Source organism: Trichechus manatus, unplaced genomic scaffold, assembly GCF_000243295.1.
Source record: "Trichechus manatus latirostris isolate Lorelei unplaced genomic scaffold, TriManLat1.0 scaffold00085, whole genome shotgun sequence".
Taxonomy (NCBI): domain Eukaryota; kingdom Metazoa; phylum Chordata; class Mammalia; order Sirenia; family Trichechidae; genus Trichechus; species Trichechus manatus.
This window is the reverse complement of record NW_004444021.1, coordinates 1,614,115-1,628,222: the sequence shown is the minus strand read 5'-3', so window position 1 is coordinate 1,628,222 and position 14,108 is coordinate 1,614,115. Positions and strand designations below refer to the sequence as shown.

General features: G+C 38.5%; 1 pseudogene; it reads left to right on the top strand.

The window, feature by feature from the left end:
• Positions 1-8,515: 8,515 nt before the first annotated feature.
• LOC101355116 (ETS translocation variant 4 pseudogene) lies at positions 8,516-13,625 on the top strand (annotated as a pseudogene).
• The last annotated feature ends 483 nt before the right edge of the window (positions 13,626-14,108 follow it).

The window sequence follows — 14,108 nt, the reverse complement described above, 5'->3', positions numbered from 1 at the left end:
GGCCATGTGACCAGTTGCAGAAACAGTGACTGTAATTGTTATGAGTATTTCTGCTTTGTATGTGTGCATCAAATATTTTTGTTTCCTTCACTTATAAAATATAAGCTGTAAACTGGGCTAGTGCATTTTCAATTGTATGCGTGTTAGTTGTATCATGTTAGACGCAAGTATGACTTTCTAATTGTCTTTATTCAGAGATTATGTATGGTTTAAGGAGATGTGTACATGTGCCAAGTTGACAAGGGGTGGACTGTGATGGTTAAGATTCTGTGTCAAATTGGCTAGGCCATGATTGTCAGTGTTTTAATGTGATCACTCCCATGATTGAATATACTGTGAGTAGCCAATCAGATGAAAGGGAGTCTCCTTGGGGGTGTGGCCCGCATCTGAATATAAGTAGACATTCTGGCTTTTTGCTGTCTCTGGATTCTGTGGCTGCCTCCTGTCATCTCATCTCCAGTTCTTGGGACTTGAGCTGTCAGCTTATCTGCCAAACCTGGGATTTGTCGATCTGCACAGCCTGTGAGCGAGAGCCCTGTTCTCCGACCTGCCGATCTTGGGCTTGCCAGCTTCTGCGGCTGCGTGACTTGGGAGAGGCCTCCACCCTGATCCACGGACTTGGGACGTTCTAGCCTCTACAATCGCATGAGCTGTTTCATTGATATAAATCTCTCTTTATATATATATTTATACACTTAACTGGTTTTGTTTTTCTAGAGAACCCAGCCTAAGACAGGAAAGCTGTCTTTTTTTTTTTCCTTCTTTTAGCTTTGAAATACTATTTGAGTTTTTTCAATAAAAAATATTCATTTGATATTCTAACACATTTTTTAAAGCACAGTTAGATTTTAATTGAGTTGCATTCAATAACTGTTTACCAATCCCTTACTTCTTCCTGTCTTGTTACTCTTATCTTCACTCTAATGGTTTTTCCATGCCTTTTTGGTTTTCTTAAGTATCTCCCTGGAAACCTGTCTTCTCTCAGGATACAAGTTTTTTTTTTAATTTTACTGAAAAGATTGAGATCACTTTATAGATTTAACACATGTATAAATCAGTTTTCTCTCTCTTTTTTTTCGGGGGGGGGGGATCCTTCCTATTTCTAAGGAAAGAATATCCTATCTTTATGACATTAATTCCTTTAGCTGTGGTTTTGACCTTTCTGGGCACAGAAATTGGTCTTGGGCTGGGCTCTTGCCAATGTAAAGTCATACATATATACATAACCTTCTTTTGTGGGTCATATTTTACTAGTCCAGGGATGCACATTTGAAGCAAACTGGACCAATTATGTTCTTTACTAGGGTCTGTGAACTTGGGATGAAGACATAAGAGACTGGCTTCTTCTCTGTTAAAAATATAAGAATCTAGGGCTCTTGGTAACCAGGAACACAGAGGGTAGGTCAGGCAGTTTGCAGGGGAAAAAAAGAGAGATTTAATTTTCTCAATTAATCACCTTCATATTTAATAAACTCCCCCAAATGAGGAAATTGAAGATATGTTATAAAATATTATTGAGAGGTAAACTCATTTTTAGAATTTTAAAATATTAAAAGATACTCCAAATATATATTTTAGAATAATGATTCATTTCCTAACAATAGAATATTAACTGCCTAATTAGTGGGTTTTCTAAATAAGCAACACATGTTATGTGGGGAACAGTCATGCACAAACACTGCTCTCTCTGTAATAAAGTTTATAGAAGAAATATACATGTCTGAATATGTAGATATAATGGAATTATGCTACATTCTCTTCATGAGTATTTTTTCCCATTTTGCTTTATAGTGCCAGTAAGAATCCCATTTCAACTACCTAACTTTCTATAAAGCAAAATTCAATGCAAATATTTCCATACACTAGAAAATAAATTTTTTTCAAAATAATCACAAAAAGAGAAGAGTACGAATGACCAAACTAAACCCTCTAAAAACCATAATGGTTTCAAAGAGAATCACTTAGAAATTAAAATTGGGAGAGAAAAAGAAAGTGAGAATTATAGCTCTCAGAATAGGGTAAATATATAAATAAATTTAAAAAGAGTAAATATAATACACCCCAAGAGCAGGAATTGTTGTCTCTTGTTAAGGTCAATTCTCTTGTAATCTTTACAAAGTGGAACTAGGTTCTAGATACTCAGAAAGAGGAAACAATGTCCTGAATGGCTTTGGCATTCCTAATCTTATGTTTCTAAAACTAAACAACAGACAAGATTGAATTTTGCCTTGGAGTCGATTTTTTCTCTCATGACTTCATTACTTTCACATTAATAAAACAGAGGTCCCCAAGCTTCGGAAGATTCCACTGCCTCACACAGCTTGCTTGACATGCCCTGTAACTTTACATTAACATCCTGGCTCTATTTTCCTTAACTGCTCCCTGAAACTAGAGGAAATGGGTGGAAACCTGTTTAGGTGCCATGTTGACATTCTGGATAAACTTTTAGCTCATTAAATACCTCAAATATAGTAACTTCCCTGCATCTAGGTGGAGTTTAACCTTCCTTTTCTGAACATGTAATGCATGAAGTTATATGTAAATCCCATTGCAGCTGCACAGTATGATTAAGAATGTTGCTAATGTAACTTGTATGAACTTCCTGTTTGTAAACCCTGTCTTGGCGGCAGCAGTCCCAACTGTTCCTTTCCTTGCACAATAAAATAAAAGCACCTTACTGATCTCCCAGCTTGTTCTCTCGTTTATTGGCTGAGATCAGTCTTGCTTAGCAGAAACTGGGGTTTCAACCTGGCAACATTAATGCTACAGTAAACTAGAGGATTATTTGCAATCTGCAATATTTTATCTCTTCTTCTACACTTCTAATGGCCCTTCAACAAATTGTCATTGATTTTAGCCACATTTACATGCTTTTAGAATACTATAAAACGTTCTTACGTAAAATAAATTAGTTGAATATTATGAAAAAGTAAAAATTTCACTGAAGTCTCTACAAACAGTTGTTACATAATAGTGTACATGAAAAAACCAACACACAAAAAAGGCTGTCTCTGTTTGGAATTGGACCAAGATATTATAGCCAGTTCCTAGACAAATACCATATAAATCTAGACAAACTTCCCCTGTTGAAATTATCTTAATTTCTCAAGAATTTTAAAAACATGTTTGGGAGACTTTAGTGTAGTAGTACATACCAAAAAGAAAAAGAAAAAGGGAAATAAAGACAAATTCAAAGATTCAGATCATACATAGTCAAATAATCTTAGCTCTAGGAGATTCTTTATAGATCATCTGATACAACATCTTCACTTTATAAATGAATAAACTAAGAAGCAGAGACACAATGTTAGAAGTTATTTACTCAGAGTCACAGACAGTAAGAGAACAGGGGCTAAATTCATGTCTCCTGATTCTGAAATCTGAAAGAAATAGTAAAGATTTAATCTAAATCATTTATTTTTCAGATGAGAAAAGAGAGTTCCACATTTTTCATATACAGTTTGGCTTTTAAAATCTTGACCTTATGATGATTTTGCAGCCATTTTACAAAGAGAGAGACTGAGAGGTGAAACAATTCATTATAAGTCACAAAACAAATATGTAGCAGAGCCAGCACTTGAACTCAAAGCTATCCAATGTCATATAGCCTATAATTTTTACACTTGGTAACTACTACCTGGGTAAACTCCAAGAGTTTTTATGAAGTTTTCTCCCTAATCTTTTTTGGAAGAAATTATAAAGTTGACAGAGTAGATAAAAGGATGATTCTAAGGAATTAAGGAACTCATTTATTCTCTCAAACACTAGCTGGCCATTGACTATATTCCAAAGTTTGTGCTTGGCACTGGGGTGCAAAGATGAATGATATACCCTTTCAATTGACTGTGATTTTGTTGAGAAGAGATAGATTGTAAAATAATTGAAGGACTTCAGTGAATGAATAGATATTTTCTAATCACACAAGAGATTAGAAAGGGCAGTACAAGCAGAAGAACAGCATGCATAAATTCAGAGGCAGGAAAGAAATGGTATGTTTGGAAAACCACAGAAACTATTCTTAGAAAAGATGTAAAAAGTGGGGAAAATGGGTGGAGGTCAGGCCTTGAAAACCCTTTCAGGACATTCTAAGGAGTTTGATCTTTATTATATAAGCAGAATAGAAGCATTAAATAGTTGTAAGGAGGGGGAGTGACAGGATAAAGCTTTGCACTTTTAAAAGGTCACAATAGAATCAGTAAATTGGGTTAAGAAGATCAGCTAGAGAACTATTATAATAATACTGGAAAGAGATAAGACCCTAAACTAAAAGTTGTATTCAATCTAATGAAGACAAATTGAACCCATTTTAGTGAGGAATGTACTTGCCATTTATGTGGGTATCTGTGGGAAAAAGGGCTATAAAATTGAAAAGCAAGCCCTAAGTGTCATGAGTGGCAGAAATACATTTCTTAAGCTTTTTTCAAGGCACCATGGAGCACAACAGCTAGGGTAGAAAAAGGAGAAGTAACGAAAACTGGATAAAAACGTCAATGTCAGCGGGTTTGTTTTTTGGTTTTTGATTAAAAGTTAAAATATTTAACTGGAATTTTAACTTCCCAATTTCAGTTTTCTGTTCAGTACATTCTTATTGCTGGCTCACAGAAAACAGAGTTATATGTTTTACTTGAAAACAGGAAAGATAAAACAGATTCATGCAAAAGGATAAGACTTAAGGAAAAAAATTGAAAAATGAGCATCTTTGTTTAGATCATATCTTCAAGGGTAACTGAAGGGCATACTCTACAAGGTTCAATCAAAATAGCTTCTCTTTATTAACAAGATGATATGATAAAGAGAGCGGAGGTGGAAAACAAATCACAATTTCTTTTGTATTGCCTTTGTTATATTTTAAGACCAACTAAAAATGTGTTCAAGGCTGCAGAAACGTAATCTTATGTATGAGACTGAAACCTTTAATTTATATATACAAGCAGAAGAAATGTTTTAAATTCAGTATTATATTACCATAAAGGAAAGATACTTTTTCCACACGTGACTGACAGAATCAAGCTTCTCCATTTATAACCTTATGTCATGGATTGAATTATTTCCCCCAAAAAATATGTGTATCAATTTGGCTGGGCCATGATTCCCAGCCAAACTGTGATTTTCCTATATGTTGTAAATCCTGCCTCTATGATGTTAATGAGGGAGAATGGGCGGCAGTTGTGTTAGTAAAGCAGGACTCGATCTGCAAGATTGGATGGTGTCTTGAGGCAATCTCTTGAGATATAAAAGAGAGAAGCAAGCAGAGAGACAGGGTGACCTCATACCACCAAGAAAGCAGTGCCAGGAGCAGAGCGTGTCCTTTGGTCCCAGGGTCCCTGTGTGGAGAAGCTCCTAGTCCAGGGGAACATTGATGAGAAGGCCGACAGAGGGAGAAAGTCTTCCCCTGGAGCTGATGCCCTGAATTTGGACTTTTAGCCTACTTTACTGTAAGGAAATTAACTTTTCTTTGTTAAAACCATCCACTTGTGGTATTTCTGTTATAGCAGCACTAGATAACTAAGACACCTTATCTCACCCCACCAACACTTGCTCTTAGGCTTATAACAATTTACAAAGTAAATTATTAGCATGGGACATTTGTCAAAGCTTCTACTCACTTTGAATCCATATATTACTGAAACATATTGAATATTATTCAATTATAAACTTGAATCACTTACTAGATGTTCTTTGCTTTACACAACGCTTATGACAATGAAAATCTACTGCTGTATAGAGACAAAGTAAGATTATCCCTTTTACTTTAGGAGATATCTAGAATATCTAAATAGAGAATGTGGCATATGTATATATTTAATCACATTTATATAGCTGAAATTAGATGCATAGGACAGAGGGGGAGAAAAATGTAGAACAAAATTCAAATTCACAAACAAAAGACAGACCAGCCTTGCTGGTCTTACTGCAGAAACCCCAAGAGTATGGCCGCCGGACATCCTCTTAAATCAGTACTGAAGTCACTCCCTGAGGTTCAGCCTTCAGCTAAAGATTAGGCAGGTCTATAGAGCCAACAGGAGCCCTGGTAGCACAGTGTCTAAGAGCTTGGCTGCTAGCCATAAGTTTGGCAGTTCGAATCCATCAGCCACTCCTTGAAAACCCAATGGGGTAGTTCTACTCTGTCCTATAGGGTCGCTATGAGTAGGAATCAACTCAAAGGCAATGGGTTTATAGGGTCAATAATAACAAACATGAGGATATGTTTCTTAGTTCAATCATGTATACAAGACTAATGGGTACACCAGCCCAAAAGCAAAGACAAGAAGGCAGGAAGGGACAGGAAGACTGTATGAATGGAAATAGGGAATCTGGGGTGGAGAAGGGGTGAGTGTTGACACCTCATGGGGTTGGCAATCACTGTCACAAAACAATTTGTGTATTAACTGTTTAATGAGAAACTAATTTGCTCTGTAAACTTTCACCTAAATCACATTTAAAAACAAAAAAATCCCAAAACAGATGCATATTTCCAGAAATACATTGATTTAAGATAATTCTTAACTCCAAGATTCTATAATCTCTGATTACCTAGCTATTTCTCCACGTAGTAAGTTGAAAGACCTCTTAATTTCTACATAAGAACTTTTGCTGAATAAAAATTCTAGTCCATTTTATTTCATATCTGCCAATGGTATATGTTGTTTCATTTACTTAACAAATTATTTTCTATGGTGTAAGTGCAAAAAACTAATCAACTCCCTAAACAATTTGTGTAGTTATACCCAGATTGATCTCTTCTTGTGGTTCTTACTGATCATCAAATTGCTAACCTAACAGGAATAAAATTTTGTACTAAATGTATCTAATGTTTTGAACATAACCATAGGGTTTGGAGGGAAGTTACAAAGGAACTTAACTAGAACCTTATTTGAAGTTACCAAAGTAGTAGAAATTGGATTTAGTGCAAGTTATTTTAATTACTGAAGGAACAAAGAGCTTTGTTATTATAAAAAGAAAGCAGCCTGGGACATTCAAGAACTGGCCTGGCACCATCAGTTAGGTCTTGGTGTAGCCTTGGTGTTAAGCTGTTGAACATAAACAATTTCACAGAACATTAACTTTAGACAAAGCCACTCTGTGATCATGATGGATCAAGACAGAAACAAGACAATTCTGTAATCATGCCTAAACACAGACAAATTATGATCATTGTCCAAGCCACAGATACCACTCATCCCCCTTTCCTATCTGATATATGAGTAACTGACGCTTCTTTACCAATTACAGCTTTATCATCAGTCTATGCTTCCCTCCCATTTAGTAAGATACTCATCATAAAATTACTGCTACCTGACAACATCCAATTCTGAAAAAGCCATGCTTCCCCAAAATCACCCAACCAAAGTCCAAACTCTGTATGTTCTAACACCCTCTTACTGAGTCACCCACTGTTTATTGTGGTACACTTCTCCCTGTCCACAATGAATAATGACCCAACTTGTCCAATTCCAGGCGTGTTGCTGGTGGTATTTGGCTAAAGGACACTGACAGTAAAAAGGCACCTAAAAAGCATGGCTCCTAATGCCAGTGTTATCAGACGCTCTGGCATATTGGGTGGAACAATCTCCCTCATTTTTTTTTTATGTATTTTTTTTTTTTATCGTACTTTAGATGAAGGTTTACAGAACTAGTTTCTTATTAAAAAATTAATACATATATTGTTTTGAGACACTGGTTACCAACTGTACATGTCAACACTCTCCCCTTCTCGACGTTGGGCTCCCCATTACCAACTTTCCTGTCCCCTCTTGCCTTCTCGTCCTTGTCCCTGGGCTGGTGTGCCCATTTAGTCTCGCTTTGTTTTATGGGCCCGTCTACTCTTTGGCTGAAGGATGAACCTCAGGAGTGACTTCATTACTGAGCTATAAGGGTGTCCGGGGACCACACTCTTAGGGTTTCTCCAATCTCTGTCAGACCAGTAAGTCTAGTCTTGTGTGTGTGTGTGTGTGTGTGTGTGTGTGTGTGTGAGAATTAGAATTTTGTTCTATATTTTTCTCCAGTTCTGTCCAGATCCTCTATTGTTGATCCCTGTCAGAGAAGTCAGTGGTAGTAGCCAGGCACCATGTAGTTGTGCTGGACTCAGTCTTGTGGAGGCTGTGGTAGTTGTGGTCCATTAGTCCTTTGGAACTAATCTTCCCCTTGTATCTTTGGTTTTCTTCATTCTCCCTTGCTCCAGACAGGGTGGGACGAGTAGACATATCTTAGATGGCCGCTCACAAGCTTTTAAGATCCCAGACACTTCTCACCAAAGTAGGATGTAGAACATTCGCTTTATAAACTATGTTATGCCAATTGAGCTAGATGTCCCCCAAGACCATGGTCCCCACAGCCCTCAGCCCAGTAATTTGGTCCCTCAGGGAGTTCGGATGTGTCTACGGAGCAATACTGGGTAAGCCAGCACAACTTCTCCTTCATTTTTAAAGAAGACTAATGAGAACTTCAAAGAAGGAAAATTAGAAGATGCCATAGCGACAAGAAATAGGGAGGGGGGTTATCATTGGTATGCAAAATGACATTGGACAAAGACTTTGAGGTTAGAAAAACTGTGTCAAGTATGGGAAAAAAAGATCAGGCCAAGATAAGGAGCACTGCCATGGCAGAGGAGAGGGCACATCATCTTCCTAAAGGCCTTGAAACACCCAAGAGCTTTATTATAATTCTGTTTTAAAAGAAGTGAGAGGTGAATTTTAATAAAGACTGTATCACTAAAACTTCACTAAGGGGAAGAAGTCTCAGACACTACATTGAGGATATTATACTGATCTTATATCTTCAAAAGAAGACACAAGAGTAGCGTAACATAATTAAAGAACTAATGACTCTCCCAGTAAATAGCTATCAAGGTATTAGTGGATTATCTTTAAATAACTCCTTAGAAGGGATTTTGACAAGTGTGTACTTAGAAGGAATTAAAATCATAGATAATCAGCAAAGTGGGAAATACAGGGTATAAATACAGATTAGGAAAACAATAAGGGTGATGATGATGATTACAATTTAACAACAAGGTATTTCCAAAAAGCAGGCATTATGAACATTGAGATAAGCATTTTTGGTTATTCTCATGCATACTAACTTTTGAGAACTACTGTGCTAATCCTAACCTGATTTAAATAGCTGTTAAAATTGAGCTGGGTGGCTGTGAGATAATACTTCTCACTCTCCAGCAGTTTCCAGCACTCACTTGCCAGTCCTTGTTTTCCAAGAGAAGGAAGGATTTAAAACTGGATCAGACTGAGCTTGGCTCACCCTTCATAGGGATTGTCCTTTCCTAATCTTATTTTGCCCTCAACCCTTTGCCTACATAGCAAGCACCTGCTGGTCAGTCATGCCTGCAACCTGAACCAAGTTCTGATCTGGCTCCCTTTATCAGCAGATCACAATGAAAATATGCAAATTATTGCTCCAGCCTCTTTATTTTTTATCTGGTTCTAACACTGGATCATTTTCTCTATTAAATTCTTCTTCATTCTTGAATTCTTTGATTAAATTTTGAAGTTATTTTCCTATCACTGTTTCAATCACTAGTTTTGTTTTTCATTTATTTGTAATATGATTTTATTCCCCCCAATAACATTGACAAATGTTTCATTAATTTTCAGCCCTTGCAAAAGTAAAATAAAATAAACTCCTTATGCATTCTTAATCTTCAATTTTAATTTAGATCAAATGTGTGAATCAAAAAAACAAAAACCTGATGTGATGCTGATAATGATCAATAGGAATTTTTACTTCTCACTATGGATCCAACTTTTTGTGACATTTCCCTTATCGTGCTGTAAGTTTCAAGAATTTTTTGTCTAAAGCTATTTTAATGGCATCACTTTCTCCACTAATCGGGGAGCTATCTAACAAAATATAAGTTATTGACCTTCTAAGCACATAGATTTTGCTTACCAGGACATTGAGAAAGATGATGCTTATTATTTAAGGACTGGAGAAAAGAGAGGCTGGAGACACAGAAATAAGAAAGAAAATGTCATGAATTTGAAATCTAAAGAAGAGATTAAACAAATAAAAACCTGAAAATTTGTCTATGGATGAAGTGAGAGATGTAGGGCCAACTCAGAGTAGAATTATGAGGCCAGCAACTCAGGTCAGAATTGCGGCTATTCTTTTCAATAGCCAATGTTTCTCTCTCCATTATTCTGGTTTGCCCCTTATATTTCCTAGGTATTTACACTCTTAAATTTTGTCCTACATTACAAAGTATTCAAGAAACTTTCAGATAACTTAATTCTCATTAAGTTTCAAATGATTGAATAGTTAAAGTAGAACTGAAGCAGGCTTAAACTATTTTAAGCTAAAGGAATAAAACCTTGTCAAATTATAAGTCACTAATCTATGGTAAGGAGTAATATATTGGAAGTGAGGGGGCGAAGTTATTTTACCTTTGAAATCATGTAACAAACATGTATTTACTTTCTTACTTGTATGTAACACTAGACCTGGTGGAGGTTAAGGGCAGGGGGAAATTCAGGGAATGGGTATAGATAAAAACTTAAAAAAATTAGAGACATTCAATTCAAGAAGTCTTTCTTATGCATTTGTTGTACATTTACTTAACTTTTGCCAGTGCTAGTTACCCACTCCCACCCCCAAAACACACACACACACATATACACACTTATTTTTTCCTTAGCAGTTTGATAGATTCTTGTCCCTTAAGCCTTGCCATTGAATAGAAACTCCTCCTGTGCCTGTATGCAGTGGCAGTGGTGTGCTAGTTAAGCAGCTCTCAAACCAATATATTTTTAAAAATTTTTAAAAGTCCCTGGTTTGATGATGTCCATGGTTCATGGTATAAATTCAAGCTGCCAGTGTGAAGTTATTGGAACAGATTTGGGAAGAGATGTGCCCCCTGAGCTCTGAGGAGTTCGTATGAGCCAGCTCCAGCATACTATCCTGGATCCTGTCTTAGTTTAGACGGTGTAGTTTGGCCTGTTGGTCAACACCCTCCCTTTCAATCGGTTCAGCTCCATAGCCAGGTCAGTTCCTCTAGTCCAGGTACCACAAAATACTTTCTCCCAGGCTATGACGTGGATTCACCTTCTTAATGGTGTCTCAATGCAAGGAGCAGGAGATTTTAATTTTAATGAATTCTAATTTATCTTTTTTTATTTTCTTTTATAATTATTATTTTCCATGGCATAAGAAACCTTTGCCTACCTCCAAGTCATGAAGATATGCCTATGTTTTCCTCTAAAGGCTTTAGGGTTTTAGCTTTTATATTTAGGATAATGATCCATCTAAAACTAATTTGTCTATGGTGTGAGGTAGGTTTAAAGGGTCCCATTTTTGAAGAATGCTGAGTATATTCATGTGTATATTTATAAAGAGATTATGTTTACTTTTTAATCATCTGATAAGGTAAACTCTCAATAAGGATTTTTGAGAAATTCATATTTTCCAACAAGATACTTGCAAAGATTGTGAGGATGGTACAGGACCAGGCAGTATTTCATTTTGATTACTATAAGTTTGAATAAAGTGTTCTCCTTATATCTCTACCGTGAGGAAATCAATCTTCATTTAAAATAGTGTATTCCAGTTAGCAACAAACTGGTTGTAGTTTGTAGCTAAACGTCAGTAACACAAGCAAAATAAGAATCCTTAATGGCTAGTTAACTATCTTTGCCAATTTGATTTTTAAAAACTATGTGATGAGTAGCATGTACCATTAATGAATGTTCACAACACAATATCATATGCCAAAATTGAAAGATTGGAAAGATGACTGATTCTGCCAATAATTTTCAAATTCTAAATATTTTGCCTTTGAAAAAAGACAAGACTTACTGATCTGACAGAAACTGGAGAAACAACAAGAGTCTGGCCCTTGGACATCCTTTTAACTCAGTACTGAAGTCACTCCTGAGGTTCACCCTTCAGCCAAAGATTAGACAGGCCCATAAAACAAACAATAATACACGTAGCTCAACCATGTATACGAGACTAAATTGCCACACAAGCCCAGGGGTACGGATGAGAAAGCAGGAAGAGACAGGGACACTGGACGAATGGAAACGGGCAACCCAAGGTCGAGAAGAGGAGAGGGTTGACATGTCGCAGGGTTGGCAATCAACGTCACAAAACAATATGTGTATTAATTGTTTAATGAGAAACTAATTCGCTCTGTAAACCTTCATCTAAGGCATAAATAAGACCATTTAAGGACATTACTAAAAAAAAATTCTGCCTTTGGTCAATAAATGTGTAATTAAAAAGCCACAGCTTTGCCACATGAGGTGAGATAAGGGCAACCACACAATTTTCTTATTCTCTGCAATAAAATCTAATCCTTTTGAATATTTTCAGTGGGAAAGTATAGCTTTGGGATGGCTCATTCCTTCTGGAAACCACCCATGGCTCCAGCATTTATCACCGTGCTCTTTAAACAAAAAGAACATGCATTTATCAAGGGCATGTGATAGACAAGGAGCCCTGGTGGTGCAGTGATTAAGAGCTCGGCTGCTAATTGAAAGGTCAGCAGTTGGAATCCACCAGCTGCTCCTTGGAAACCCTATGGGGAAGTTGTACTCTGTCATGTGATCTTACATTAAATTGGATATCTTTGGGCCTTTGGGATTTTTTAAGCCCCTTTGAATATTGTTTTAAATACTTTGTTTAAAAAAAGAATATTTGAGAGCCCACCTTGCAAGCTTTGGGAGTGGCAGGCAGGGGGAGGGGTTGATTCAAGATTCTCTTCTCTTCCATCTCCTTCCAACCACATCCAGCTCCGTCTTCCAGCAGCCCTCAGACATTTGCCACTCCTTCAAGTCCTCTCAGGGAAGGGGCTGGGAGCCCCTCCCAGCCCCCTACCAACACCAGCTGTCAGAGTCCTGCCTGCCCTAACCCCAGCACAGCTTCAAGCAAGAGTATCACACCCCCTGTATGAGCAGGCAGGTCAGCTGGCAGTGGGCCCTGGTGGAGTCAATGGGCACAGGTACCCAGGTGTAGGGGTGGTGACCAAACAGGAGTAGACGAACTTTGCCTGTGACTCAGATGTCTCTGGGTGTGCATCAGTGTACCTTCACACAGAGGGCTTCTCCAGGCCCTCCCCAGGTGATGGGCCATGGGCTATGGCTATGAGAAACCTCTGCAACCATTCCCAGAGGATGTCCCTGGAAATTTGAAGGAGATATCAAGCAGGAAGTGATGTGCGCATTCCGAGAGGGGGCATCTTGAAGCTGTGGCAGTTTCTGGTGGCCCTGCTGGATGACCCAACAAATGCCCACTTCATTGCCTGGACTGGCCGGGGAATGGAATTCAAACTAATTGTGCCTAAGGAGGTCGCCAGGCTCTGATGCATCCATAAAAACCAGCTGGCCATGAATTATGAAAAGCTGAGCTACTCACTCTGATATTATTATGAGAAAGGCATCATGCAGAAGGTAGCTGGTGAGCGTTACACGTACAAGTTTGTGTGCGAGCCCTAGGCCCTCTTCTCTCTGGCCTTCCTGGGCAATCTCTGTCCAGCTCTCAAGGCCAAGTTTGACTTGCTGGTCAGTGAGGAGGACACAGTCCCCTTGTCCTACTCTGACAAGGGCCCCACCTACCTCCCTGAGCTGACTGGCCCTGCTCAGCCCTTTTGTTCCAAGGGTGGCTACCCTTACTAGCCTCAGCAGCTGTCCCCTGCCACCAGTGTGTGCTGCCTGTGTACACAGAGATGAATTTGGTGTTGGGGAAACCCTCACTGAAACTCACAGATGTCTCTGGGGCAGATCCCCACTGTCCCATCAGCTGCCCTGGCCCAGATTCTGAGCTGCTCACTGGAGTCATGGGAGGGAAAGTGTGGAGAAAGGCCATGTAAGGAAGTCTAAAAAACTCCCCTGGGGGTTTCACCTCTGCCCAGGGAGAGTTCAGCTCAGCCTTCTCTGGGTCCTGCTTAGAGGCCCAAGCCCTACTCCCTTTCCTCCACCACAGAACAAGAGCTTGTTCCGTTTTGGGAGACAGAGGAGCCTCCCCAGTTTATACTGGCCAGTGGGCGACACATTGAGCTCCCCAGGACCCCTGGACTCTGCAATCTGCCCCAAGATGTGGCCCTGGAGGGTCCCAGTTGTCAGTTCTTGGTGCTGTGTCCCCAGAGGCAGAGGCGAGGG